General features: G+C 44.2%; 1 long non-coding RNA gene across 1 annotated transcript; it reads left to right on the forward strand.

Moving 5' to 3' along the window:
- Positions 1-24843: 24843 nt before the first annotated feature.
- Positions 24844-26364, forward strand: LOC125505949. Its single transcript, XR_007282559.1, has 2 exons — positions 24844-25765; positions 25922-26364. It is a non-coding gene; the product is annotated as an uncharacterized LOC125505949 (long non-coding RNA).
- Positions 26365-27288: the final 924 nt, after the last annotated feature.

The raw sequence follows: 27288 nt of genomic DNA on the forward strand, positions 1-27288 counted from the left end.
TACGAACTCTAGGGCTGTTTGTGACACTTATAGGAATAGCCCAACGGATTGATTGGAAAGAATAACTTTGAGGTGGTTTCGTACCCTACCATAGTTTCTTCGTTCGTTCTCCGCTATTAGCGACTTTGGAGTGACTCTTTGTTGCATGTTGAGGGATAGTTATGTGATCCAATTATGTTAGTATTGTTGAGGGAACTTGCACTAGCGAAAGTATGAACCCTAGGCCTTATTTCCACGCATTGCAATACCCTTTACGCTCACTTTTATCATTAGATACCTTGCTGTTTTTATAATTTCAGATTACAAATACCTTTATCTACTATCCATATACCACTTGTATCACCATCTCTTCGCCGAACTAGTGCACCTATACAATTTATCATTGTATTGGGTGTGTTGGGGACACAAGAGACTCTTTGTTATTTGGTTGCAGGGTTGCTTGAGAGAGACCATCTTCATCCTACGCCTCCTACGGATTGATAAACATTAGGTCATCCACTTGAGGGAAATTTGCTACTGTCCTACAAACCTCTGCACTTGGAGGCCCAACAACGTCTACAAGAAGAAGGTTGTGTAGTAGACATCACTAACTCATTAGTCACTATGATTGCAAGGCTTCTTATGACGTGCATTAACAAGAGGGCTCAGAGATACCTCTCTGATACTCGGAGTGACAAATCCTAATCTCCATCTATGCCAACCCAACAAACACCTTCGGAGATACCTGTAGAGCATCTTTATAATCACCCAGTTACATTGTGACGTTTGATAGCACACAAGGTATTCCTACGGTATCCAGGAGTTGCATAATCTCACAGTCGAAGAAATATGTATTTGACATGAAGAAAGGAATAGCAATAAAACTGAACGATCAATATGCTAAGCTAACGGATGGGTCTTGTCCATCACATCATTCTCCTAATGATGTGATCCGGTTATCAAATGACAACTCGTGTCCATGGTTAGGAAACCTTAACCATCTTTGATCAACGAGCTAGTCAAGTAGAGGCTCACTAGGGACACAATGTTTGTCTATGTATTCACACATGTATTTGGGTTTCCTATCAATACAATTCTAGCATGAATAATAAACATTTATCATGAATAAGGAAATATAAAATAACACCTTTATTATTGCCTCTAGAGCATATTTCCTTCGGCTGGACCTTACCAAGGTGGACTCCTCGCCATATGCAGTCGTCATAGAAGACATTAAGCTCCAGCTCAAGATGTGGTTCTCTAAGCAATCCGTTGATGTTTGTCGTTGCAGTGCGAATTTTGTAGCGCATGAATTAGCTAAGCTTGGTCGTTATTGTTTGCTGAATGATAGTGTCGGCTGGAACACTATTGTACCGCCACAAGTGGTTGTTTCTGTCTCGAGCGATGCGCCCGAACATCATTAAGTTATAAAGCTTTGCTTTGCCCTAAAAAGACAATATCAAGTACAGTCGGCTTCTACAAGAATACAATGCCGCGATCAACTCGGGGCATCGAGGATGCACACAGCCAATAAAATAAAGCAAGAAGAAAAGAAGAATAAAACAAGATCTAAGGGATGCAGTAACCAACAACATCGACCACTACCGTGACAACACAAGGTTAGGAGAAGGTTCTCCAAAATCAACGCCTTTAGGAAGATAAGGACACACAAGTGTCATTGTTGCCAGATCCAGTCAAATACTAAATCCTAAGTTTTCACCCTGAGAGCATAATGGAGCAAAAATCCATGCAATGTCTTCAATAAGGTAACCATGTCGAAATACTGTCATTGCCAGGTATGACGGACGAAGGTCACACCAAGAGTTTTCACCCTGAAACTCAAGTCCTGGTACTGAATTAGCACCACCAAAACGCAACAACAATGTGTTGCCGCATCCGCTTGACCACCACCTTCATTCCTTCTATCCTTGACAATGCAGACCAGACCACTCGACAAACAAATATGCAACTTGTGCACGAGGACCATGGAACATGACATCTCAAAATGTCTTCGGCTAGAATGTTGGGGTTTCCAACCACTGCTCATGCACATAGTTGATCAAAGTGACCAAAAGTTGTGCTCGTATGAGATGGATAACGGGCGATGACGCAACTATCAGGCACCATCGAAACCCATGTTAAGGGCCCCTCCGAGAGACCCATGCGTCCTAGCCATCAACTGATGACGAACTTGGGAAAATGAATCCCGTCAGTTGTCCGACTGCACCCGTGGCCCACGCATAACCCTGATCTACAGTATCCTGTCTCAAATCGGGGCATAGTCGAATCGCGAGTGACTGCCGCCGCGTTGGATGGCATCTCCATCTTCGATTCTTTAACCACCACATCTCTTAGCACATAACATCGCTTATCGGGAATTTTTGGTGGGGAAGTAAAACCGGTGACAGGAAAATGGCATGGATGTCGAGGAGGACACGGGACTTGGTTTCAGCGGCATGGAATTATTTAACCTTGTGCTCTTGGGAAGAAGAGTGTGGAGGCTACTTCAAGATTCGTCCACTTCGAGTGCAAGAATTTTAAAGGTTGTCTACTTCCCTAACGGGTATATCCTCTCTGCTGAGTTTGGTTCACACCCCTCTCAAGTGTGGAGATCAATGTGTGAAGGGAGATATGTCATGTGTGTTGGTCTGGTAAGGAAAATAGGTAATGGTAGAACTACTGATGCATGAAGAGATAATTGGATACCTAGAGACTATCGTATGAGGCCAACACGTCATGTGACCAATGACCCACCTAGGCTAGTTTCAGATTTTATCATCCATGCCTTGAGGCAATTGAACATGCAGGAGTTAGAAAGGCACATGTTGCCTGGACGTAGAAGCTATCAAGCAGAAACCGATGAGTTATGTCCCTCAAGAGGATTTTTGGGCTTGGCAATATGAAAAATCTTGAATTTTTCAGTAAGATATGCTAATCGCATGTTAATTGAAACAAAACTCCAGAGGGAGAGTTGGTTGGAGGGTGCAACAGAAACATCGAGCAGGGAAGTGGAGGAGCAGAAACTGGAAGTGACTTGGAAGATGAAGGTGCTGGCAAAACTTAGGATATTCACATGGAGACTCATGGGATCATCCTTGACTACGGGTGAAGAGAGAGTCAGGCGACATATGACTGATTCGCCTATTTTTCCGGTCTGCAGGTGCACAAACGATTCATGGCATCATTCGTTGTGCGATTGTAACATGGAAACGAGTGTGTGGGCACTACATGAGGATGACTTGGTCATACCCCTCCTTGGTGATGAGACACCAGATGCCAGACTTTGGTTGTTTGGGTTGAGAAAAACATTAAGCAGTGATCAGTTTATTGAGGTCTTAGTTACCCTGTGGGCGTTATGGTGGGCGAGGAAGCGTGTTATCCATGAGGATGCGTATCAAAGTCCCCTCTCTACACATGTTTTCATCCGTCAATATTTGCAAGATATTGACATGAGCAAACAAAAGCAAGCTACAGTGGCTAGACCCCTCCTCCCAGGAGCTCAAGCGGATTGTCCTAGATGGCAGCAGCCTGAACCGGGTAGTGTTAAAATCAATATAGATGGGGATGTCTCGAAGCATGATGACACAGCAGCGGTGGAAGTAGTTTGTAGAGACGGAGGATGCCATTTCCTGGGAGCATCGACAGTAGTTTCTAATGGTGTAGAAACACTTGAAGCATTAACATGGAGGCAGGCCTTGAGTCTGGTTGAGGACCTGCATGCAAATAAATTGACCGTTGCATCTGACTATCTGAAAGTCGCCAACGAGTTGCATTCGTCGATGTACCGAGGAGCTTACTGCATGGTCTTGAGGAGATTGAGGATAGGAGGAAGAACTTCCTGTTTTGTTACTTTCGTTTTGAACAACATGATTATAATGGGGAACCCCATAGATTAGCTAGATCCGCTACTTCTTTAGTAGTGGGGCGCCATGTTTGGCTGCAAGATCCACCGGATCATCCTTGTATACAGAGAGATTTTGAATAAGCCATAAAGTCAACTTGTTCCTAAAAAATGGATAGCATCACCACAAAGACGCTGATGTAGATGGAATGTCCTATATGACGCATTAGAGTCCTCCTAATCGACGTTTGAGGCATGAGCTCACAAGCTGGCGCCCACGCAGCCGCTCTCTCGCCGCATCGTTTGATCACACAACTGCTTGGTTTGCTCGGTCAAGAGTTGACCGGTCACCACTTGCCCATTGACTTTAAAAAAACATGCTCTCTCTGTCTCATAATGTAAGACGTTTTTTGACTGGGACGGAGGGAGTAGATCTGAAAAAGGTTCGCAAAATTCATGACATCTCATGAATTTGAAAAAAAAAATCACTAATTTGAGAAAAGTTCGTGAATTTTAAAAAAACCATGGGTTTGAAAAACGTTTGTGGATTTGAAAAACACTCATGGAGTTGAAAAAGGATATAAATTTGAAAAAAGTTCACTAATTTGAGAAGTACGTGAATTTTGAAAAGGTTTACAAATTTGAAAAAAGTCCAAAAATTTGAATAAACAAATCACGAATTTGGAAAAGGTTCATGATATAAAAAGGTTCACTAATTTTCACGTGTTGAGCAAAAAGGGTAAAAGGAAAAAAAATGCTTGAAACCAAACGAGCTTCCCAAGACTGTCACAACTGCCTTAGATTTGTTTTTTTCTTTATATAAGAACAACTGGCTTAGATAGGCCGACCCATTGCGATGCCTCAGGCGCCATCTACGATGCAATAAAAAAAAGTTAATTGGGCCAACGTTGGGCGGCGAGGTGTGAAGCAGGTAACTGGCGCTTAAGGTTTGCTCAAAACAAAACTAGCGCTTAAGGCGCTAAATAGGTTTTGGGACACATTAAGCGTCCAATTGTCCTCGGATCGCACAGGGAGGAGCGCGCAACGATCAAATCAAACGGGCCATTTTAGCGCTAGGCCTAGGGTTCTCATTGGGAACCTTCTAGGAGGTTCCGACCAATTTTTACTGGGTTTTTCCCATTACTGTTTTTTGGTGCTATTTTATTTTTTTTTCTTTTCCATTTCTTTTCTTTCAAAACTTCACAAATTAGAAAATGATTGCATTTTCAACAAAGGTTCGCCTGAATAAACGTTTGCATTTTGAAAAAAATATTTTGTTTTCAAAAATTTATTATAAATTTGGGAAATTATGTGCAGTATTAAAAAATATTTCTTAAGTTGAGAAAAAAAATGAGTTTTACATTTTAAAAAAATGTTATAATTTTCTAAAAATATTAAAAATTCCTTAGACATGTTGAATTTCTTGAAAAACCGGACGCATTTTCACAAAAAGGTTCAGAAATTTTATAATTTTTAAAAAGATTGTGATGTTTCCAAAAGATTTATTAATTTTTGAAAAATGCTCATGTTTTCATAAATATTCAAAAATTGCGGGAAAATTGTATTTATATAAAATATGCAATTTCAAAAAAATGTTGAAGTAACCGGTTGTACCATAGGCTACGGTGTTCGATCACTCGGTATACGTGCCGATCCCTACTATGCGCTAGTGGGTCAGCCCAGTTGGGCACTCCCTGCGTGGGATGGGGACAACTAGATGCTTAATGTGTCATTTCCTCCCGCGATAGGCGCTCTTAGCGAGCAATACTAGTGCGTCGCTCGCGTGTCCCCTTTTGCGCAGCTCTAGGCTGGTCGTCGTGTAAGCCATCTGCCAAGCACGAAAACAGGTCATGCTCGCTCCTTTCCCCCTTCAATTTTGGGAATCGCTAACAATCAACCGGCGGATCTTGCAATTTTTTTTGCAACATGACCTTTATTGAAAAAGGTTCCGCAACATTGTCGTTGTTGCAATTGTAAGGTCGAGGCTAGGCCATTGGTTGGCAACAGATCTAACAGCTGCCAAGGCGGCCGAAAAAATCCGCCGGCCAATGCGTAGCGTGTCCCTTCAATTTTTGGGAAACTTCTAGAAGCTTCTTCGACTAGATTTTCTTCTTATTTGTAGTTTTCTCTCATGGTTTCACCGTATTTATTTTTAGAAACTGGTTGCAAATTTTCTTATAAATCATGATTTTTAAAAAGTCCACTAATTTAGAAAATAATGATTTTAAAAAAGTTCACGAATTCAAAAAATGATCGTGAACGAAAAAAATGCTTGCGTGTTTGTTAAATATTCACGAATTTAAAAATAGCCACAAGTTTTTAAAAATGTTCACAACCTCAAATAAGACTTCATTAATTTGAACAAAATGTCCAGAAATTTTAAAATTTACTCCAGTTTAATGATTGTCACTAATTTTCAAAACACTCACATATTTGAAGATGTTCATGAATAGAAAATATGTTCATGAATTCCAAAAAATCAGCAATTTAAATTTTCTTCATGATCTTTTGTGTGAATTTGAATAAAATCATGAATTTAGAAAATCATTCACGGTTTTGAGAAATGCTCAGGAAGTTTTAGAAATGTTCTTGGATATGAAAACATTCAAAAATATGAAGAATATTCATAAATTTTAGAAATATTCATGGATTTCAAGATTGTGCCTGAATTTGAATAAATAGAACAAAAACGCAAGAACCGAAAACACAAATAAGAAAATAGCAAAGAAGACCACATAATAGAAAACTGCTTGAAGTTTCCCCAAACCTGGTGAGGAAGCTTTCTAAAAACAATCCTAGGAAAACGGGTCGGGTGCCCCTTAGACCTTGTACAATGCGAGATGCTTCAATGTTTCATAAAATAAATCGAGTTTTTGCTTGACCATCACTGCATATCTCTAAACTATTTTTTTTAGACTACGCATCTTCCTTAACACCTTGCATTTTATAAGTCCTTAATTGGCCGGCCTAACTTCAGGGCTAGTGGTCGATCAGTCGGGATATGCATCGCTGCGCTGCGCCGTTTTAATTCGGTCGTGGTCTCCGCCCGCCGGATCACATTGGCTTTACGCGCGTTTACGTACCGCCATGCCGCCATGGGTCATCTTTGAGCTTCGGCCGACGAACCTCCGTATCCGGCAGCAGAAGCGCACCGGAGTACTTTGCCACACGGTTGCCCACGGTCGCACCGGCCGGATGGTACGCTTCCATTGCCCTTTTCACCACGACATCAAATCCACGGATTAGACATTTAATATTTACTCATTAGCAGCCACCAGTAGTGCAGCGTCATATCGTGAGTCGGTAAAGAGTCTCTTGACTTTGTGCCGCCGTACGTACTACGTGCGGGGCAAAGTAGGAGAATATTCTTGTATATGCACGTTGGTAGATGATGGCGGCGCCCCGGTGCAAAAAGACCTAGCAGTACAACTGTACAACTAACAGCCCGTGCAGCCGAGTAACCAATTGCAATGTGACAAAGGAGAGGCACAAATGATTCTATTAGTCTATTGCAATGTGAGAGACCCATTTATATACAGATTGAAAGGGTGTGTTGGAAAGACACCTCTTTCCCAACAGACACCTTCTTGGAGGCATCCCTCCTATATAATTGATCACATAGTTTATTTCTTAACACTCCCCCTTGATCAATTCGTCATCTGTATATTGCAATCCAAAAACTCCTCCTAAAAAACCCTGTGGGAAAAATTTGAAGAGTAACATTATAATGATATGCCACCAAAAACTCCTTTAAAAACCTAGTGGGAAAAATATAAGGAGAAACCATATGACATACGTCCGCACTTGTATTTATATTGTCTCGTTTGTCTCGTTAAAAACTTTATATGAGAAACCATCATGAAAAACTCATAGAGGGAAAAGGAGTACAATATGAGTGATCACAAGATCACCAATGGGTTATAATTTGGGATTTTACTCCCCCTGAACTTTGCAACCCTCAAGGTTATCTCATACCAAATCCACGAACCTAGTTCTGGAATATAAACATGTAACGCCCCGAGACCGTTGTGCCAAGTGTCCTCCAGTTATTCGCTGTTGTTGCCTTGTCATTTGGTTGTGTGTTGCATCTTGCCATGTCATCATCTGCATTGCATCATCATGTTTTCGAAACTTGCATCCGTCTCGTTCTCCGAGTTCTCTCCGTTGTCCGTTCTGAGCCCAACCACGCTTGCACGCGCCCGCGACATGTCCGAAATAGTATTTTATAAGTGGCCGGAGAATGTTCTCGGAATGGGATGAGAGTTGACGTGTGGTCTTATTATAGTGTAGATAGACCGCCTGTCAAGTTTCATCGCATTCGGAGATCGTTTGATGCCCCAACGGATAACTATAGCGGCAGTATAGCTGGTCTAACGTCGGACGTTTTCGTTCTCCGGAAACCGTGACGGGCTGCATCTCTCCCCTCTCCTCTCCGACCAAACCGCTCTCCACAGTCCTCCTAGGCCCAGCCTACCCCTCTTTGCGCCGCGCATAGACCTCTCGTGCGCGTCCGAAACTTACCCGGACCCGACCCGAGCAGTCGTCACTGTCGTGTCCGGATCATCCCCAAACATCGACAAAATATCATTATTTTCTTAATTGGGCTCCCTAACTATTTTATTCGCGACCGTCCGATTACGATCGTAGGGATGAGGTAGCCCCTAACCTAATCCACCTAATGTATATATATTGTCCAACCCTAAAATCTAGGGGGTTTGTCCCTGCCGCCGCCGCCACACTACATCTCCCACCTCGGGATCGATCCCCATCCAATCAGTTTGTGCGTCCCCGATCCAAAAATCATGTCGATCTCCCCCCTCCAACCAGCGCCTCCCCTGATTCCCTCGTCCACCTCCTGCAGCCCCGAGCGCCCGAGGCCCCAACAACCCGTGCACCAGCCGACCACCGAAGCTCCTCCGCGGCCTCCTTCCTTGCCCGACGACCAGCGCCGCTGCCGGCAACCACCACCAGGGACAGCTCCGCCCCGAGCGCCTCTGCTTTCACACAAGCTCCGCGTCCACCTCGTCAGCGGCCGACCAATCCAACAGGACCCGCCTCGTCTCCGCCCACGGGCTACCTCCGAAGTCAGAACGGAGCTCCACCGTCGCCCTGGTTTCGGATCCAGCCATCTCCGACGCCTCCTCGCCGGAGCCTGTTGCAGCTCCGCCCCGCCGCCGTTTGTCTCCTCTACCATCAGAGATGCCACGGCCGCACCCGAGCTGGCCTCGTTCCCCAGCCGTCCTAGCGAGCCTTCGGATTTGGCTCGTCCACGCCGGGGTTTTCCCAGTCGTCGCCTACCTCGTCTTCATCACGCCAAGGTCGGCGCCCATCTTCTCAGCTTGCCTCGCTACTGCTTCCCATGCCTGCTTCCGCCAAGCCTCGCCATCCTTCTACCGGTGCCCACCCGGAGATGAACGCAACATCGTCCCGTTCGCCTCCTTCGTGCAGCTGCACTCCATGTCGAGCTCGTCCTCGAGCCCGACGCAGGTCCCGCCGACGAGCCCTGCTCCTTTCCTCACCATCTCTGTTTCCTTCTCCTGTATCTCTCTCTTCATTTCCTCCCTCTGTTCTTCCTCGCAGGGAACAACCAGAGCACCTCAGTGATCGCCGCCACCGGGATTCGCCAGGTCCGGCGAGGCCCTGCGTTCCCTGCCTCCTCCCCGCCAAGTTCGCTGCCGCCGTCTTGTTTCTTCTCGACGGGCGCTTCGCCTCTGCTTCGAGGACGAGCCAGGTGCGCCCCGCGTTGACCCTCTGTATCGACCGCGCCAGGTAGCAGTGAGATTCGGCCCAAGCCGCTTCCCTACTACCACATCTCCACCGAGCTGGGCCAGGCCCATGGTGAGCCTCACCGCTACGCCCCCTCCCACTGTTGGGCTGGACAGATCCGGCCCTTTTAGTATTTTTTTCCTTGGGACGATTTTGCTATTAATCCAGAGTTTGCCTGTTTTACAGAAAACCCCTTATGCCTCATGCATTTAATAACTTCTCAACTGTGCATCATATGGAAAAACTTTATATATGAAATATGCTTAGAATTGCATCTAGTTTCATAATATGTCATTTCCATCCATGTTTAAAATGTTTAAAATGTTGTTTGATTAATTTTTGCTCTATGCCATGCTAAAATGGTTTAATTCATAACTAAATAACCGTAACTCAGAATTTAATAAATTTTATATGTAAATGGGGTAGAAAAATGCCTAGTTTAACATGATGCACTCACCTAGCATGTTTAACAACTCTAAAATTATGTTTAGGGCAGAATATAACAAACCTAATATATGCATATGAGGAGTTTCCAGACTTGTTGTTTTGTTGTTCCGGCCTCATTTAAACTTGCCTAGATTAGATAGTTTCATCATGCTTCCCCTCTTGCCATGTTTAACAACATTTAATATTGTTGGGTACATAAACGAGATCGAACTAAATAACTTGTTGTGGTGTTTCGTCAATATGCAACTCGTTGCATATTGAGCTCCACTTAATTTGTAGGGTTGCTTGTGCACTTTGCCATGCCATGCTTCATTAAACCGGACATGCATCATACTTGTTTGCGCATCATGCCATGTCTATGTGGTGGTTGTTTACTATGTTGTGTGCTTCTTTCCGGTGTTGCTTCTTCGGGTTGGTTCCGATAATGTCGCGTTTGTGAGGAACCGTTCGACTACGTCAGTTTGTCTTCTTCATGGACTCGTTCTTCTTCCTTGCGGGATCTCAGGCAAGATGACCATACCCTCGAAATCACTTCTATCTTTGCTTGCTAGTTGCTCGCTCTTTTGCTATGCCCATGCTGCGATACCTACCACTTGCTTATCATGCCTCCCATATTGTTGAACCAAGCCTCTAACCCACCTTGCCCTAGCAAACCGTTGTTTGGCTATGTTACCGCTTTGCTCAGCCCCTCTTATAGCGTTGTTAGTTGCAGGCGAAGATTGAAGTTTGTTCCTTGTTGGAACATGGAGATGTTGTTCCTTGTTGGAACATGTTTACTTGTTGGGATATCACAATATATCTTATTTAATTAATGCATCTATATACTTGGTAAAGGGTGGAAGGCTCGGCCTTTTGCCTGGCGTTTTGTTCCACTCTTGCCACCCTAGTTTCCGTCATATCGGTGTTATGTTCCCGGATTTTGCGTTCCTTATGCGGTTGGGTAATAATGGGAACCCCTTGACAGTTCACCTTGAGTAAAACTCTTCCAGCAATGCCCAACATTGGTTTTACCATTTGCCACCTAGCCTTTTCTTTCCCTTGGGTTCTGCAGATTCAAGGGTCATCATTATTTTAAACCCCCCCCCCCCCGGGCCAGTGCTCCTCTGAGTGTTGGTCCAACCTGTCAGCTGCCGGTGGCCACCAGGGGCAACTCTGGGCTGGCCTACCCGTACCTAGGACAATCTGAGTGTGCCCTGAGAAAGAGATATGTGCAGCTCCTATCGGGATTTGTCGGCACATTCGGGCGGTGTTGTTGGTTTAGTTTTACCTTGTCGAAATGTCTTGTAACCGGGATTCCGAGTCTGATCGGGTCTTCCCGCTAGAAGGAATATCCTTCGTTGACCGTGAGAGCTTGTGATGGGCTAAGTTGGGACTCCCCTGCAGGGATTTGAACTTTCAAAAGCCGTGCCCGCGGTTATGGGCAGATGGGAATTTGTTAACGTCCGGTTGTAGAAAACCTGAAGTTGACCTTAATTAAAATACATCAACCGCGTGTGTAACCGTGATGGTCTCTTTCCGGCAGAGTCCGGGAAGTGAACACGGTGTTGGAGTTATGCTTGACGTAGGTTGTTCTAGGATCACTTCTTGATCATAGTTTCTCGACCGTGCTTTGCCTTCTCTTCTCGCTCTCATTTGCGTATGTTAGCCACCATATATGCTAGTCGCTTGCTGCAGCTCCACCTCATACCTTTACCTTTCCCATAAGCTTAAATAGTCTTGATCACGAGGGTGCGAGATTGCTGAGTCCCCGTGGCTCACAGATACGTCCAAAAACCAGCTTGCAGGTGCCGATGAGTCCGTGCAGATGACACAACCAAGCTCAAGGAGGAGCTCGATGAAGATCTTGTCCTTTATGTTGTTTCGTTCTAGTTGATCAGTAGTGGAGCCCAGTTGGGGTCGATCGGGGACCTTGTCGCATTTGGGGTTCTTCTTTTATTTTGGTTCCGTAGTCGGACCTTGATTGTATCTGTTTGATGTAATGCTTTATTCATATAATTGTGTGAAGTGACGATTGTAAGCCAACTATGTATCTTTCCCTTATGTATTACATGGGTTGTGTGAAGATTACCTCACTTGCGACATTGCTTTCAATGTGGTTATGCCTCTAAGTCATGCTTCGACATGTGGGAGATATAGCCGCATCGAGGGTGTTACAAGTTGGTATCAGAGCCTTCTCTGACCTTAGGAGCCCCACTGCTTGATCATTTTTAGCAGTCGTTGTTGAGTCTAGAAAATGTTTTGAGTCATTTAGGAATTATATATCGGAGAGTTTAGGAATTCTTTTTACTCCCCAGTCCCTTCATCGCTCTGATAAGGCATCCTGATGTAGAGTTTTGACTCTTCTCTTCTCAAATTTCACTAAAAAAAATTTAGGATCACGCGGGTATCTTGGAATCGCTCCGATGGTTTTGTGACGAGAACATTGTCTTGGTGCCTCCTGTCAGGGTTTTTATGGAAGTGTCCCGGGGAGTTGAGCTCCGAGGTGTTGTCGTCACAATTTTATCGTTGCAGTTCTGGAATACCTGAGTTTAGTTCGCCGACATCGAAAATCTCTTTTATGCAGTTGTTGGTGAGATAACCTCGACGCCACCCAGTACTGGGGCGGGAGTTCGGGAGTATTGCCATAACTCGTATAACGGATGCTTGTCGAAGGTTGAGGTAGATGATTTCCGAAGGTTTCTTGGTTATGTGTTGAAGGATGGATACAGCTGGATGTAGGATTTGTTAGTTTTGGGTGAGATATTGTGCTTCCCCTGTATCCCCAACACCTGATTGCATAACCGGAAAATTTCGGGAGTTTATAAGTGGGAATTCAAGTAGCTCTTAGGATATCTTTCCGACAGATGTATGATATGAAATTGGGGTTCGATGTCTAGTGGTCCGCCTATTCACGGCCGGTTTTACAGTGGTCTCGTTGTGTCTTAAAGAGTCCTTGGCTATGCCGACTCGGGGACGCTTCGTATGTCATGTGCACTGCCTTGTACATGATGGTGCTGTACGATCGAGCCCGTGTAGGCCCCACCATGAAAACTTCGGACGAAATCTCTATCATATGTTTGTTCCGGCTTATTCTGCAAGCCAGTCCTTTGTTTTTGTTTTTGAGTTGTGGTATTCGAGTTGCTTAATGTCAAGTGTTGATTCCATACCTTCCCCAAATGGTGTTCTCATACTCCGATGTGAGTACTAATCCTTCTCGGTCATCGAGATTGTGCTGTCAATCCTTTTCAACCGGTGTGCTTCTCTTCAAGCGGATCCGTCCATTTTCAACATCCGCAAGATTCAATCTCAGCTTTCTCAACGGTGTTTGCTTCATCCGTTCCAAGTTGTCTTTGTTTTCTCACCCACCCACCCTTTTTCTTCAAGGATTCAGATTTCTTAATCACTATCCATTTTATTGATGGAAGTCTCTCCTTCATGTTTTTACCCGGTGGTTCACATGAAGATGCTCTTCTAGTTCGTCATTCTTCATTCTTTTCTTCTCCGGTGGACTCAAATCAAGCTTTGGTGTTGATCATATCCTTTTTCATCGTTTCAAATACCTTCTCATGTCGGTGCACCTCACAATCTTTCACCGCTTGCTATTCTATTGTTCCGGAGTGCTGAAGATACCTCAGAAGATGTTGGATTTTATTCTCATTCTGTCAAGATCTTTCGGGAATGCTATCTTATTCAAGCCATTTAATTCAACCGGTGCTTTCTCTCTTGTAAATCGTTCAACGGTGTTTTCTTTTAAGTGGGCCCTAACCCACATGTCTTTTTCCAGGATCTTACCTGCCTCTTCTTATTTTCCCGGCATTACTCTCAAATTCTTTTCCAAGTTTGACGTAAGAATGAATTGTCATCAGTCAAATGCCTTTCTCCTAGATCTTCCAAATTCTTTTCATCATTGGCTCAACCTCTTTGTTTTGATTCTTCCGGAGTGTCTAAACAATTCTTGGTGGTGTTTCTCGTCGTCATTCTCAGATTTTGAAGACTGAAGAAGAGTTTCTTTTAAATCTTGCCCCATTCTCTGCCATCCTCCCATAATTGTTTCGGTTGTGAGTATTTCTTTTCACCCATCCAGAGTAATTCAGAAGTCTTTTCAGTTTGATTATCCGAAGGCCATCAATTCAGGTTTATTCATTCTCAGCTTTCAGCTCTCATTCTCTAAATATTACCGGTGTTTCGTGCAAATATCCTCTAATCAGTTCGAGATCTATTCGTCCTCATGTATCAAATCCCCTCAAGTATCGTCTTTCGTTTTCCAATTCTTTCCGGCGATTTGTGTCCTTGCCACTTTCATTTTTCAATTCTTACGGTGGTTCGTTGAAGATGTTCTCAAGTTTTGATATATCTCTTTTAATCCTTTCTACGAGAATAAGTAGTATGCCAATTCCATTGTTTGTCATCATTTTAATTGGTGAAGGATAAGCATAATGTAATCCTTATTCTTATTTCATCCAAGTGATTAATTTCCTATTCCAGAGCCTCATCAAAATTCTTGGTTTCAATTGTTTCATCTTTCTTTTCCAGAGTTCCAAGCTCTCGCAATTATATCATTCCAAAGATCTATCTAATCATTGCAAGGATTCACCTTGTGTTTCCAACTTCTCTATCCTTTTGTTTGATCATCCCTTTGCTTACCGGAGTTCTTCATGGAGGTCTACATGATCGTTCATCAAGGATTTAATTCCTTCTCGAAGGGTCATCAACATTCTTTTCAGAGGAGCTCAAGCATTCTTCATCTTGCATTCCAAAGTGTGATTCTTTCTTTCTTATATTTTGAGGTGGTGTTATGTCACTCTTGACAAATTTCCCTTCGTGTTTCATGATTCACATGTTTTCAAGAGTGAGGTATTTAAATCCATCATTTTCTCTTCGCTCAAGTCTTCTTTCCAACCAATCAACCTCTTCTTTGGAGTTATCTTGGGGTATATTTCACCTAAAGCATTCCCTGAGAATTGTTGCTATCCATGGTGCTTATAATCACCCAAGTTCTTCAATTATCCTCCCGGTGAATAAGTTTCTCGTCTCCTCTTTCATATCAATCCAATTCTTTTCCCGTGAGTGGCAGGTTGTCACCTCATAATTTGAGATGTATTCCATAAGACCATATCAAGCTTATTCTTTTCGTTGCTGGCTTTTCCAACAACTCCGTGCGAACCTTCTCCTTAAAATGCTTTCCAAGCTCATCGGAGGTACAAGATGTTGTTTTCTTATCCGTTCTTATGTTCCGATGATCCAACTTCTATTCTTTCATTTCGGAGGCATTGTGTTGTTGCTCTTTTCAACCTTTCTTCTTATTTTTGTCAGAACCTTAATCTTTTCATGCCTATCCATTTAACAGGAGTGTTGTGCCCTTTTGCTCAAGTTCTTTTCGCCTTATCAAGCCTTGCATATCTTTCCAACCGGAGTGCTGCCCAAAGTTGTTCTTCCTTGTTCCTCTTTGCTAACGGAGTGTTTTTCAACTTCGTTCATCTCCGTTGCATTCTTTCTTTCCATTTGACCAACCTCTCAAGGTTCGTGGTTTCACTCGATTGTCAATGAAGCAACTTAGTTTTACCTCTTCTCTTTCTTTTCCATTGTCCCTCCGGTGCCATTCCAGATCTCGGGACGAGATCCTCTCGTAGTGGTGGAGTGTTGTAACGCCCCGAGACCATTGTGCCAGGTGTCCTCCAGTTATTCGCTATTGTTGCCTTGTCATTCGCTTGCGTGTTGCATCTTGCCATGTCATCATCTGCATTGCATCATCATGTTTTCGAAACTTGCATCCGTCTCGTTCTCCGAGTTCTCTCCGTTGTCCGTTTTGAGCCCAACCACACTTGCACGCGCCCGCGACATGTCCGAAATAGTATTTTATAAGTGGCCAGAAAATGTTCTCGGAATGAGATGAGAGTTGACGTGTGGTCTTATTATAGTGTAGATAGACCGCCTGTCAAGTTTCAACGCATTCGGAGATCGTTTGATGCCCCAACGGATAACTATAGCGGCAGTATAGCCGGTCTAACGTCGGATGTTTTCGTTCTCCGGAAACCGTGTCGGGCTGCATCTCTCCCCTCTCCTCTCAGACCAAACCGCTCTCCACGGTCCTCCTAGGCCCAGCCTACCTCTCTTTGCGCCGCGCATAGACCTCTCGTGCGCGTCCGAAACTTACGCGGACCCGACCCGAGCAGTCGTCACTGTCGTGTCCGGATCATCCCCAAACATCTAAAATATATCACTGTTTTCTTAATTGGGATCCCTAACTATTTTATTCGCGACCGTCCGATTACGATCGTAGGGATGAGGTAGCCCCTAACCTAATCCACCTAATGTATATATATTGTCCAACCATAAAATCTAGGGGGTTTGTCCCTGCCGCCGCCACACTACATCTCCCACCTCGGGATCGATCCCCATCCAATCAGTTTGTGCGTCCCTGATCCAAAAATCCTGTCGATCTCCCCCCTCCAACCAGCGCCTCCCCTGATTCCCTCGTCCACCTCCTGCAGCCCCGAGCGCCCGAGGCCCCAACAACCCGTGCACCAGCCGGCCACCGAAGCTCCTCCGCGGCCTCCTTCCTCGCCCGACGACCAGCGCCGCTGCCGGCAACCACCACCAGGGACAGCTCCGCCCCGAGCGCCTCTGCTTTCACACAAGCTCCGCATCCACCTCGTCATCGGCCGACCAATCCAGCAGGACCCGCCTCGTCTCCGCCCGCGGGCTACCTCCGAAGTCAGAACGGAGCTCCACCGTCGCCCTGGTTTTGGATCCAGCCATCTCCGACGCCTCCTCGCCGGAGCCTGTTGCAGCTCCGCCCTGCCGCCGTTTGTCTCCTCTACCGTCAGAGATGCCACGGCCGCACCCGAGCTGGCCTCGTTCCCCAGCCGTCCTAGCGAGCCTTCGGATTTGGCTCGTCCACGCCGGGGTTTTCCCAGTCGTCGCCTACCTCGTCTTCATCGCGCCAAGGTCGGTGCCCATCTGCTCAGCTTGCCTCACTGCTGCTTCCCGTGCCTGCTTCCGCCAAGCCTCGCCATCCTTCTGCCAGTGCCCACCCGGAGATGAACGCAGCATCGTCCCGTTCGCCTCCTTTGTGCACCTGCACTCCACGTCGAGCTCGTCCTCGAGCCCGACGCAGGTCCCGCCGACGAGCCCTGCTCCTTTCCTCGCCATCTCTGTTTCCTTCTCATGTATCTCTCTCTTCATTTCCTCCCTCTGTTCTTCCTCGCAGGGAACAACCAGAGCACCTCAGTGATCGCCGCCACCAGGATTCGCCAGGTCCGGCGAGGCCCTGCGTTCCCTGCCTCCTCCCCGCCAAGTTCGCTGCCGCCGTCTTGTTTCTTCCCGACGGGCGCTTCGCCTCTGCTTCGAGGACGAGCCAGGCGCGCCCCGCGTTGACCCTCTGTATCGACCGCGCCAGGTAGTAGTGAGATTCGGCCCAAGCCGCTTCCCTACTACCACATCTCCATCGAGCTGGGCCAGGCCCATGGTGAGCCTCACCGCTACGCCCCCTCCCACTGTTGGGCTGGACAGATCCGGCCCTTTTAGTATTTTTTTCCTCGGGACGATTTTGCTATTAATCCAGAGTTTGCCTGTTTTACAGAAAACCCCTTGTGCTTCATGCATTTAATAACTTCTCAACTGTGCATCATATGGAAAAACTTTATATATGAAATATGCTTAGAATTGCATCTAGTTTCATAATATGTCATTTCCAACCATGTTTAAAATGTTGTTTGATTAATTTTTGCTCTATGCCATGCTAAAATGGTTTAATTCATAACTAAATAACCGTAACTCGGAATTTAATAAATTTTATATGTAAATGGGGTAGAAAAATGCCTAGTTTAACATGATGCACTCACCTAGCATGTTTAACAACTCTAAAATTATGTTTAGGGCAGAATAGTAACAAACCTAATATATGCATATGAGGAGTTTCCGGACTTGTTGTTTTGTTGTTCCGGCCTCATTCAAACTTGCCCAGATTAGATAGTTTCATCATGCTTCCCCTCTTGCCATGTTTAACATCATTTAATATTGTTGGGGTACATAAACGAGATCGAACTAAATAACTTGTCGTGGTGTTTCGTCAATATGCAACTCGTTGCATATTGAGCTCCACTTAATTTGTAGGGTTGCTTGTGCATTTTGCCATGCCATGCTTCATTAAACCGGACATGCATCATACTTGTTTGCGCATCATGCCATGTCTATGTGGTGGTTGTTTACTATGTTCTGTGCTTCTTTCCGGTATTGCTTCTTCGGGTTGGTTCCGATAACGTCGTGTTTGTGAGGAACCGTTCGACTACGTCAGTTTGTCTTCTTCATGGACTCGTTCTTCTTCCTTGCGGGATCTCAGGCAAGATGACCATACCCTCGAAATCACTTCTATCTTTGCTTGCTAGTTGCTCGCTCTTTTGCTATGCCCATGCTACGATACCTACCACTTGCTTATCATGCCTCCCATATTGTTGAACCAAGCCTCTAACCCACCTTGCCCTAGCAAACCGTTGTTTGGCTATGTTACCGCTTTGCTCAGCCCCTCTTATAGCGTTGTTAGTTGCAGGCGAAGATTGAAGTTTGTTCCTTGTTGGAACATATTTACTTGTTGGGATATCACAATATATCTTATTTAATTAATGCATCTATATACTTGGTAAAGGGTGGAAGGCTCGGCCTTTTGCCTGGCGTTTTGTTCCACTCTTGCCGCCCTAGTTTCCGTCATATCGGTGTTATGTTCCCGGATTTTGCGTTCCTTACGCGGTTGGGTAATAATGGGAACCCCTTGACAGTTCGCCTTGAGTAAAACTTTTCCAGCAATGCCCAACATTGGTTTTACCATTCGCCACCTAGCCTTTTCTTTCCCTTGGGTTCTGTAGACTCAAGGGTCATCATTATTTTAACCCCCCCCCGGGCCAGTGCTCCTCTGAGTGTTGGTCCAACCTGTCAGCTGCCGATGGCCACCAGGGGCAACTCTGGGCTGTCCTACCCGTACCCTGAGAAAGAGATATGTGCAGCTCCTATCGGGATTTGTCGGCACATTCGGGCGGTGTTGCTGGTTTAGTTTTACCTTGTCGAAATGTCTTGTAACCGGGATTCCGAGTCTGATCGGGTCGTCCCACTAGAAGGAATATCCTTCGTTGACCGTGAGAGCTTGTGATGGGCTAAGTTGGGACTCCCCTGCAGGGATTTGAACTTTCGAAAGCCGTGCCTGCGGTTATGGGCAGATGGGAATTTGTTAACGTCCGGTTGTAGAAAACCTGAAGTTGACCTTAATTAAAATACATCAACCGCGTGTGTAACCGTGATGGTCTCTTTCCGGCAGAGTCCGGGAAGTGAACACGGTGTTGGAGTTATGCTTGACGTAGGTTGTTCTAGGATCACTTCTTGATCATAGTTTCTCGACCGTGCTTTTCCTTCTCTTCTCGCTCTCATTTGCGTATGTTAGCCACCATATATGCTAGTCGCTTGCTGCAGCTCCACCTCATACCTTTACCTTTCCCATAAGCTTAAATAGTCTTGATCGCGAGGGTGCGAGATTGCTGAGTCCCCATGGCTCACAGATACTTTCAAAACCAGCTTGCATGTGCCGATGAGTCCGTGCAGATGACACAACCAAGCTCAAGGAGGAGCTCGATGAAGATCTTGTCCTTTATGTTGTTTCGTTCTAGTTGATCAGTAGTGGAGCCCAGTTGGGGTCGATCGGGGACCTTGTCGCATTTGGGGTTCTTCTTTTATTTTGGTTCCGTAGTCGGACCTTGATTGTATCTGTTTGATGTAATGCTTTATTCATGTAATTGTGTGAAGTGGCGATTGTAAGCCAACTATGTATCTTTCCCTTATGTATTACATGGGTTGTGTGAAGATTACCTCACTTGCGACATTGCTTTCAATGCGGTTATGCCTCTAAGTCGTGCTTCGACACGTGGGAGATATAGCCGCATCGAGGGTGTTACAAAACATTGGTAGAGATATAGTGAATATCACAATAATTTGTTTGCAAATTTCCCTCTTACATTTCTGTAACTCATGAGGATAAATATAACTCGTAAGCAATACAAGTGACATTATCTTGGTAGATAATGATAATCTCCACATGATTTCACATGTGGCCAATCATTCTATGAAGTAATCCACATATTGTGATGCCTCAAATAAAATAGAATGATAATTGGAAGGACTCGTTTAGTGTCTATTCTGAAGACTTCCTTCAAAATACTCTTCCAACGAACCCAGTCTTTGATATGGCATTGTGGGATCAGATAATATTAGCCACTATCAATATATCAAACCATGGTCCCATCTTGATTTTCTAGATGGAATTGATTAAGACCCTTTGTGCCCTGGATATATCCGAGGGATATTCCTTATACAAAGCTTATACCTTTCAGGGAATTGCATTATCAATAAATTGCCAAAAACTATAGTGTCAGACCTGACATATTTTGCAAGATATATGAGTGCTTCGATGGTATTTAGATATGGCAATTCATGCTCCTCTATCACTTCACCATCTCCCCTATGTCTCAAGGATCTATATCCCATATTAGGTATAACATGACCATATGTGTCTTTGATATAATATATCCATATTGAACTTCTCCAATACTTTCGGATATATGAAGACTGATATCTTAGGGGGATATGCTCAAGTCATAAGCTTAGCATAATTTGGTTTAACCCAAATATCCGTCTTAACATGATTGTGTGTATTTCATGTCTTATATAGACTTTGATGATAAGATCGTAGACACCACAAATTAAGGTGATGTAAAATCCAAACCAGGATTTCTTCATGAATACACGTCAACAATCATTAGTATGAGAGTAATCCTTGTCAAGGAATAACTCACTTAGTCAGTTGCACCACACAATTCTTTGACTAATTCAAGTCATAGAATGACTTCAGAAGTTCCACACATGCATGTTGCGATTTACCTTTGGATTCAGAATATTACGTCATTCAATGACTTCAATATATACATCCAAACTAATTGACCCATGTGAGTATGTAGACATTACATACATCAACCGTGTGGATCTATACTGCCATTAAAACTCAGTATAGAAACATAATTGCACTCATACCAAGAAGGTATGCTACATCGTAACCGATGTCGGGTCTCTGCGAAAAACCCTTCTGCTACATGCCTCGCTTTCTCACCACCTCATTTATTTTCGTTTTCAAACAAAAATTCACTTCTCTTCCCTCTAGAAGATACTTATGAGGAGCAGGTTTTACAATGGTAAATACCTCTCTTTTGATGAGCGAGTGCCACTCTTCCTTAATTGCTTCCTTTCATTTGAACCAATATAAGTGCAACAACATTGTCCATGGATTTGGTTCAGGGCCCATAAGGAATCTAGCAATTCTCGAGAAGAATTTTATGTCGACATATGTAGACTTTCTCATATATGATTCTCATGAATCAATATCATTGTGGAATTCTTATTACACCTCTTAACTCCTTGTGATTTCCCACAACAACGGAGTCAAGGTGTTTCGATATCCCAACACCTAAAATGTGTGCACATATGTGTTGGACTTTGGATGCCACGCATCCCTCAGGTGTCATTCAACCCGAGGTTGAATCATATTTACTGATCGAGGGGTCAACTCCTCTGTTTTCGCTGAAACATATGAGAACTTAATCTCATGCTACCAGAATTCTCCCCCTCTTGCTCTCATCTAGGGAGACGAGTGGTTTATTAGGTACCTCCACTCGTTCTGGTACTTGACCATAGTGACACCTTTGTCATTAGTAAATATACTTGGCAGATTATTTGCAATACGCTGCAAATTTCTCATAACTTGAACCTGCAGTTCAGATTCTTAAGTACGTGGACAAACTGTCTATGACATTTCTTATCCATTTCCTGGCATTCTTTGTGGTACTCATCTCCCCCTAATGCCAAAAAATGTTCTTATTGCAAAAGCAATCTGCGTATGTGCTGCAAATAACTCCCTTGTAAAGGTTAAGGTATTCGGCGGATTAACAAACATACCACAGTTATTCCTCACATAGATCCCAACCATATGTGAAGGTCCATGATGTACGCTGCGGTGGTGATATCGGTATACAACCGAATTACTGCAGATGGGAAATACTTCACTTATTTCCACGTACAAACTGCAAGGGGGTGCAGTATCATTTGATTTCATTAGACCAAATATGCGGAGTGTGAGACCGCATGTTATCATCAACAAAATGTTGGTAAATCACAATTCTGCAACATTGGCTATGCAATATTGAATCTCTTTCATAAGAGATCAAGCCAAACCATTCTGGTTATGTACCATATACTGAATATAACCATTGAATGCCCATGAATCAAGTTAATTAATGACATTTCTATTCCAATGGAATTATCCCACGTGAGGATTATTTGCTCTAAATTCGTCAATTTGAGCAATTAATTCAGTAAATGCATGGTTATGTGTGGATATACACACATAAGACCATCTTCTAGATGCGTCTATGAACACCATGAAGTACCAAGATAACCCAGATAATGGTTGAATAATCCAAACATATTCTTGCATTCAATCAAGAATATTGGCTGGCTCATTTCAAATTTTAAGGTGAGAGTGCCTTAAAATTAATTCCCCAATGTCACATGTAGTGCACAAAACAATCGGATGATTGTTGGGAATATTGCAACTTGTCAAGTTGTAGCCAACAGAATTGTTAATAATTTCTCTAATCGTCCAATACCATGATGATAAAGGAGGAAAAATTATTATGTATGCAACAAGATTGAGTATGAACTGACTCATACACTCAATTATCTCAACTATCATGTCTGAGGGACAAGATGTTGCAATTTATACTATATGTAGTAGTACAATTATAGGCTAATGATATTTAGAGATAACTAGGAGACTACACGAGATGTCCAAAATATCTTGGGAATATCATTCCACAAGCATATCATCAATATAGAGGAGTCCATTCTCCTTCTACCATGCCAGAATATTTTTTGGTCATTTCCTTTTGAAGTAGAACTTCAAACTTATACCATTAAAATCATTTGCCTCGATTGAGTCGGTGGTATGATTAATCCAATACTTGACCAACTGGTAATCATTGGTACGATATTTCGTACAACCACCACTTTGACAAACTTGAAAGTTGTCATTATGATCATTTAGATTAAATGATCCATTCCCTTTTGAGATATACACTCCATTTCTGCTTGTCATTTTTTTATTCACTTTACATTCAACTCCTCGTGGTTCTTTAACCACAAAATTGCTAAGTACTGTAAGCACTAGCACAAATTTCAGGTAATGGTATAGCACCCGTTAGGGGGTACCAGTTGATTCTTCACAAGGAGTTCATCGTATTTTTACCCTGAAATAAAGATGGTATTTCATTTACCATCATAGGAGAATGTAAAGTGCAGTAAGGACATACAATCAGATCAAGATCTGAGACTGCCTTATCATATAATCTCAACTTAGTGTTGATTTATAGACAACAGAATTATAAGCCTCAACGGACTCGAAGTCCTGACAACGAATGGATAATCATTCATGTGATGCTTATAACAATATATCTCGCCTCAATGAAGGCTCAAAGGGAAAATGGATATTCATCATCCATTACATACTCAGTTTGAGAACCGAGCCATTGTGATGGCACATAAATGCAAATATGCATATTCTTAGATAGCCATGACATTTTCTACAGGTGGAGTTTCTGTGCAGACAAGGCTGCAGGTCGATGAAATCTTTAATGTCCATGACCCATCTTAAATAGTTACTCCCACCAAATGTCACCTTATCGCATTTCCTTTCCAAAAAGATCAGCCATATGTTGCATGATATTATCATGCATTAATTTACCTTCAGTAAATTAAGTAGGATGAAAATGCTATGGCTAAGCATAATCATGGTGATTGTGATTCTTAGTGACCCACAGGGCAAGCCTTCTAGAAGAACACCATAGTGTGGTGTGGATCTTCCAAGTAAAGTTAGTCACCTCAAAAAAGACAAACCTTTGATTTTCTTAAAACACATAGAGGTAGTCGACCACCTAGTGGTGCCTCACTCTTATGGACAGTTCCCATTGATCATAGCCTCCACAACCTTATGTTATCTATCAAACATGAAGGTAATCACCATAAAAATGGCGTAAACCTCTCAGTTGTGCATAAACTTAATTCATAGCTATGATGGTGTCTCATAAGGTGTGTATGCATGGAAGGTAATCACCAAAATATGCAAGTGTTTTGCATAATTCTCTTCGTAGCATAATATGTAGCATAGTCACCAATGCCTTGGATTCATCTTCTGATGGAGTATGTGACACTATAGTCACAACCAATAACAAATGCCATGAAATTGACAAGTATTTGGAAAAACATCATGAAGGTAGTCATCAATAATGCAAACATCATAGCTCCAAACGAAAAATTATTTCGTTACTATGATGTGCTAAATCCACATAAAGGTCTAGGAAAAGCCTAAACGACCCATAATATGACTTTCTACAAATAGATAGTCACCATAACATGGTGTAGATCATATTTGTAGAACACACAGAGGTAATCAGCACCAAGTGGTGTAAACCTCACCCTTATGGTACTTTGCACAACCTTGTGTTAATTAAAGCACATTGAAGGTGGTCGCCACACGGTGACATAGACCTCTTAGTTGTGAACAAAGTTATACATTGGCTTAACCAATTCATAAGTTGTGTGCAGATTTGAAAATTGTCATATCGGTTTGTTGACATAAGGTGTGTAGACATAACATAGTCATGCAATATCATACACTGTACCACCTTTTGTTTTTCAAAATTTTGCAAGCAAATTCCATAATCCATTTGAATAATGGAGTCAACATATTGCTTTGCAACAGTATTACTCACGTAATACAATAAGACCTATGGTCTTATACAGTCATTTTACATGATGTAAAATGATGCATATTTAATTATTATGCAATTGAACAAGACCGGTCTACTCCACATCTTTGCTCTGAAGCCAAGGGCTATTAGTGATAAAACCGAAGGGCTAAAGCGAAAGATATGATAAGCTGAATCAGAAATTGCAGAGACTTATAAGGGATTATCATAACTCCAAGAGCCGATTTGCAAAATCACCAAAGGATAAGAAAATCCCCAATTTCTTCCCGTGTGTGCGGTTACCAATTCCCTTTGGGAATAACCGCTGCCGCCGGTTACCCGTGCACCACCGTGGAGAGGCGTCGCCGCCGTGCGTGCTGTCTGGCACCCCTCCTCCCTGGGAGGCCAAGCCGACAGCCCTGGTGGCGCAACTCTGGTTATGAGTTCCAGTGCACCGCCGCCGGTCACGAGGACCAGTGTGCTGCGGTTGATGTCGCCGCGTGATATGCTGCGCCTTCGCGCCTGGGTACCAGCAGCCGCACGCCACCAACGACACGGCATCCACGCCGGAACCCGGGCCTTGCACCGAGCAGTCTGACGCCCCCTCTCCGTAGGGGTCGGTGCGCAGCCGTTGCCTCCGTCTGGGAGGACGAGTCTGCGTCTGGCCGCGCGCTGGATGCTGAGCCGCGAGCCACCGATCTTTCGATGCGACGATGCGCGCCGCGCGAGCTGCCAGTGACACCTAGCCATGCGCCACGGACGACGTCCGCTCTGTATCCATGCATCGGCGGCGCTGCGCCCTGTCTCCTGGAGCATTGGGACAGGGCCGTCCGAGCAGGCGGACCCTGCGGGTGAGCAACCGCTGTTGCTCCTCCGCCAACCAGTCAAGTGAGCCCGCTGCCGCCACGACGTACATACGGTAAGTAGTTCCCCAAATTCTTGCTTGGAGTACTACATACACGCTCGATCCGAGCGTTGAAGGCTTCGTTCCTTTGATCTATTGATGATGCCAACCCCCGTGTTCTTCTGTTCTCTTATCCTTCCCATTCCCTGTTAAAGCATACGCTGTTTGCAGAAACAAAATCGGAGAAGGAGCACCTTATTTCCCTTTTCTTTCTCAAGGAAAATCTCTCCCGGACAGCGATGAGCGTAGTGGTCGGAGTTGCTTTTCTCGTTGTCGTTGCCGGGTGTCGAGGCCGTGTCGCAGCGCATCTCGCCGTTACGTGGCCGCACGCCGTCAATGCCTGGCTAGTGACACCTCCTCCAAGTCGAAGGACGCCGTCGCCATGACATGCGCTGGTGAGTGTCATGTCGCTCCGCCATGCCTTGCTGTGGTGGCCTGTTCTTAGCGGAGAACGAAAGTGCTGATAACGTGTTGTAATATCAAAGTAAAGAAGACAAAGGAGAGACACAAATAATTCTGTTAGTCTATTGCAATGTGAAAGACCCATTTATATATAGACTAAAGGGGTGTGTTGGGGAGACACCTCTTCCCCAACAGACACATCCTTGAAGACATCCCTCCCATATAATTGATCACATATTTTATTTCTTAACAGAATCTTCGTTTTGGCAAATACTCCAGATAAACAAACCGACGCCGTTGACATCGACATGACACCAAACATTTCGTGCAATAACACATCAGAAAAACATTTCGTGCAATAAAACCTTCGTTGCAATTCAGACTTTGTTGAATTATTAGGGCATGTACAATGCATAGCCTCAAGGTGATGCCTCGCATGCCATGTAGAATCGGATATGACGTAAAGTAGGTTCGGATAAGGAAGCGAGATCTTCTTCAGGAGGTGGGTGCTTAAAGAGAAAAAGTGTGGTCCGATGACAAAAGCTAAAAAGGTTAGAGTAAAAAATAGAGATGCATGTGTAATAGAGTCTTTATTTTCTATTTTTTAATGAGGTCCACTAGTGGTAGCTTGTATTGAGGAGAAAAAATAAATGTAGGTGCCTCAAATTACATTTTGTCATGAGGCATATGTATCTCAGGGCCTTTCCGGACACGAGGGTCGGTCAGATCGGCTTGGTCTGAACCCGAACGGATGCTGCTACGGCACACCGTCACCAGAGATCATGATGGCGCGAGTAAAGGCGCGTCGACCGATATCTCCCCAAAAGCGAGGGATCATGCACGCCACGGTATGGGAAAAGGGAGCAATTACCATCGCCTTTTCTGCCGTTTCCTTTGCTGTCGTCCATGGTCGTGCGGCCAAATCGCACCAACTTTATCCTGTCCCTACTCCCGCCACATGCGTCATCACGTAGACCGGCCGCCGTCGTCGCCTTGGGCGGGTTCTCTCCGGCGCCGAGAGACAATTTCGCCGTATCTTGGTCCGAATCCAAGCGGATGTTACGGGCTGTTTGATTTGAGACTAGCCTAAGAGCATTTCCAACAGCCGCGTCAAAAGACGCGCGCGTGGTAAATGC

This window comes from Triticum urartu, chromosome 5 (assembly GCF_003073215.2).
Source record: "Triticum urartu cultivar G1812 chromosome 5, Tu2.1, whole genome shotgun sequence".
In the NCBI taxonomy this organism is placed as follows: Eukaryota; Viridiplantae; Streptophyta; class Magnoliopsida; order Poales; family Poaceae; genus Triticum; species Triticum urartu.